Genomic DNA, 3,845 nt, shown 5'->3' on the forward strand with positions numbered 1-3,845 from the left:
CGCCACAATGCCTGGCTATTTTTTGGTTGCAGCAGTCATTGTTGTTTTGGCGGGCCAGGCTGGATTTGAACCCACCACCTGAGGGTTATGTGGCTGGTGCCTTAGCCATTTGAGCCACAGGTGCTGAGCCAGAAGTGTCTTTTTCTACCCATTAGATTGGAAAAGATGAAAATGTTCAGTGAAAGGCTGGGTGTGGTGGCTCATGCCTGTAATCCTAGCACTCTGGGAGGCCAAGGTGGGTGAATTGCCTGAGCTCAGGAGTTCCAGACCAGCCTGGGCCAGAACAAGACCTCGTCTCCAAAAATAGCCAGGCATTGTGAAAGGTGCCTGGAGTCCCAGCTACTAGGGAAGCTGAGGCAAGAGAATCACTTGAGCCCAGGAGTTGGAGGTTGCTGTGAGCTTCTGATCCCACAACACTCTACCAAGGTTGAAAAAACAAGACTCTGTCTCAAAAAGGAAAGAAAATGTCCAGTGAACTACTACAATGGTGAGAACATGGGAAAAACACACTGCTATGAGAAAGAAATCATACAACTTCCATGACGAGAACCTGACTATAACTACCAAGTATGAAATGCAAAACCTTTGAGCCACAATTCCACTAATAAGAACGTATCCTATAGATCAGAGGCAAACAAACTTTATTTTTAAAGGACTAGATAGTAAGTATTTCTCAACTCTGCTACTGTAGTATGAAAGCAGCTATAGGCAATAAGCAAAAAAATAGGCATAGCTGTATTTCTTTTTTTTTTAGACAGTCTCACTTTGTCACCCTGGCACTCTGACACAGCACTCCACCCACCTCTGCCTCCTAGAATGCTAGGATTCCAGGCATGAGCCACTGTGCCCTGCCCATAGCTGTTTTTCAATAAAACTTTTTTTACAAAAAAAAAAGGGAGCAGGGCTCGGCACCTGTGGCTCAAGTGGCTAAGGCGCCAGCCACATATACCTAAGGTGGCGGGTTCGAATCCAGCCCGGACCCGCCAAACAACAATGATGGCTGCAACCAAAAAATAGCCAGGTGTTGTGGCGGGAGCCTGTGGTCCCAGCTACTTGGGAGGCGGAGGCAGGAGACTCGCTTGAGCCCAGGAGTTGGAGGTTGCTATGAGCTGTGATGACACAGCACTCTACCCAGGGGGACAGCTTGAGGCTCTGTTTCAAAAAAAAAGGGGGGAGCATGTTGAATTTAGCCCACAAGCTATAGTTTGCCAACTCCTACTAGCTGTCCTACCACTTGTAAACAAAAAAACATATACTGTGTACTGTACCCATCACAGCAACAGCCTAGGAACAGCGACCATCTTACTGTCTATCAAGAGAGAACTAGGTAAGTAAATGATGGCACCTTCACTCGATGGAATACTTGCAGCCACTAAAAAGGCATCAGCTCTATGTGCACCATAAAGGTTGATATCCAAAACATATCAAATTGTTTACAAAGACAGGTAAGAGCAGTGGTATGCACCTATAGTCCCAGCTACTTGGGAGGCTGAGGTGGGAGGATCATTTGAGCCTAAGAGCTGGAGACCAGCCTGGGCAATATAGCAAGACCTATCTCTTAAAAAAAAATAGGCAAGATGGGGTAAATAGATATATATGCATATGAACGCATCTGCTTAGTTAGCATGGCATATGTCTGAATGGCACACGAAAGGGGAGGGCATGAAAGACTGGAAGACAGGAGCAGGAGGAGACTTGTTTTTTCACTATATGTTCTTTTGTGACCTTTGAGTTTACATTATGTGCTTTACCAATGAGTAACAAATAAATATAACTTAATTTTAAAAATGCATATGCTTGTGCAGTAGTGTTTTGGATCACCAAGTAGTGATATAAAATAGAGGCTCTAGATAGCAAACCGGCCATATCCAAAGACCCTTCTCATGCCCATAGGCTGTGGGGCATCCAACAAAGAGCATCATAGTGACCTCTTTGCCTACTTTCCCTGGCAATGGGGGCCCATTTACTGTCTATGGCAAATGCATCTTACTCTGTAAGCCCATGTCTTGCTCATACTCTATGAACCTATCTTTCTCTTCCTCAAGAAAGTTTGTTTCATGCTTTCCTGAAAAAAAACAAAAGCTGAGAGTGCGGTGACATGACAAGGCGCAGAGCTGTTGGTACCAGCTCTGCTACTGAAGGACTCTTCCTTCCCTTCCTTTTTTCAGTGTGTTTGAGTGTAACTTCTCAGACACTTTGAAACAAGATTCTTTGTATTCCTGGTTTTAATGAACTTTTTGCCCCTGAATAAATCATTTTTGCTGCCTTCTCAGTCTTAGAACCAAGGCAACTCATTGAATCTAAGAGGTTTTGGGTTGTTTTTTTTTTTTTGAGACAGAGTCTCACTTTGTCACCCTGGGTAGATTGCTGTGATATCATAGCTCACAGCAACCTCCAACTCTTGGGCTCAAGCGATCCTCTTGCCTTAGCCCGCTGAGTAGCTGGGACTGCAGGTACCTGCCACAATGCCCAGCCATGTTTCAGAGACAGGGGGTGTCACTCTTGCTTAGGTTGATCTCAAATTCATGAGCTCGAGCAATCCACCTGCCTCAGCCTCCCAGAGTGCTAGGATTAAAAGCATGAGCCACCAGGCCCAGCCTCTCTGAATCTAATAGATTTTAATAATTCATAGACTACCCCTGGCAAAGAGGATGGCAGGGGCTCCTTCTCCAAAATGATGGTTTAGAGCATAGGACAGAGAACATGGTACTCTAAGTCAGCAGAAGAAGAAGAGGGTGGGATTTCAAGTGTGAATTAAAGAATAGAATTTCTCTTTGAGAGGTGAAAGATAAATGTATTTTATTTTATTTTTAGAGATAGGGTCTTACTCTGTCACCCCAGGCTGGAGTGCAATGGTATCATCATTGCTCACTGCATACTCAAACTTCTGGACTCAAGCAATTCACAAGCCACCATACATGGCTAATTTTTATTTTTTATAGAAACAGGGTCTTACTATGTTGCACAGGCTGGTTGTGAACTCCTGGGCTCAGGCAATCCTCCTGCCTTGGCCTCCTAGAGTGATAGAATTACAGGCATAAGCCACCAGGCCTGGACAACGGAAGATAAATATTTATTAAAAATATGACAGCAGGACATCAGGATTTGGTAAGTCTTAGTGGATTATGGAAACAAGTTGAAATATGACAGAAAAGAGAAATGGAAATTAGAAAGAGAAAGAATGAATTTAATACAATAAAAATTTGCTATTTGCCCACTCTTTGAGCTGCCTTATCCGGAGAAAACTCCTACTGGAGAACTTTGTGCTAGAGAAGAGCAGGCCTGATGAGGCAAGGCCTGAGAGAGAACATTCCAAGGACCAGCACCTAAGAGTATGAGAAGGGGACCCAGCCGTATGGCCCTTTGTCCCCTCACCAGTCTTAGTCTTGCACCTAAGCTCCCCAAGGGGTACTTCTATCACAAGTAAGTCTGAGTCTCTCTGTCAGTGTTTTGCTACACACACACACACACACACACACAGATACATATATACATACAGGGTGGCCCTAAAGTTCATGTGCAATTTAAAATAGTGTGTAGCTTAAAACTTTGTGGCCACCCTGTATATATATCCATACACAAAAGATACTCTTGTTTGAGCATTTATATCCATAACAGGAACAAATGATAGCATCCTGTATACATCTTTCTGCAACTTGCTTTAAAAAAAATTATTGCATGATGCAATGGTACATTTCAAAACTATTAAGAAATGAGTATAATTGTGATGGATGTGTTACTTAGTTCAACGTAAGCATTTCACATTGTATATCAAAGCAGTATCCTCAACCCCATAAATGCATCAATGTACAAAGTTATGATTTAATAAAAAATAAAATATACAT

Source organism: Otolemur garnettii, unplaced genomic scaffold (assembly GCF_000181295.1).
Source record: "Otolemur garnettii isolate 467f Iridium unplaced genomic scaffold, OtoGar3 scaffold00017, whole genome shotgun sequence".
NCBI classification, from domain to species: Eukaryota; Metazoa; Chordata; class Mammalia; order Primates; family Galagidae; genus Otolemur; species Otolemur garnettii.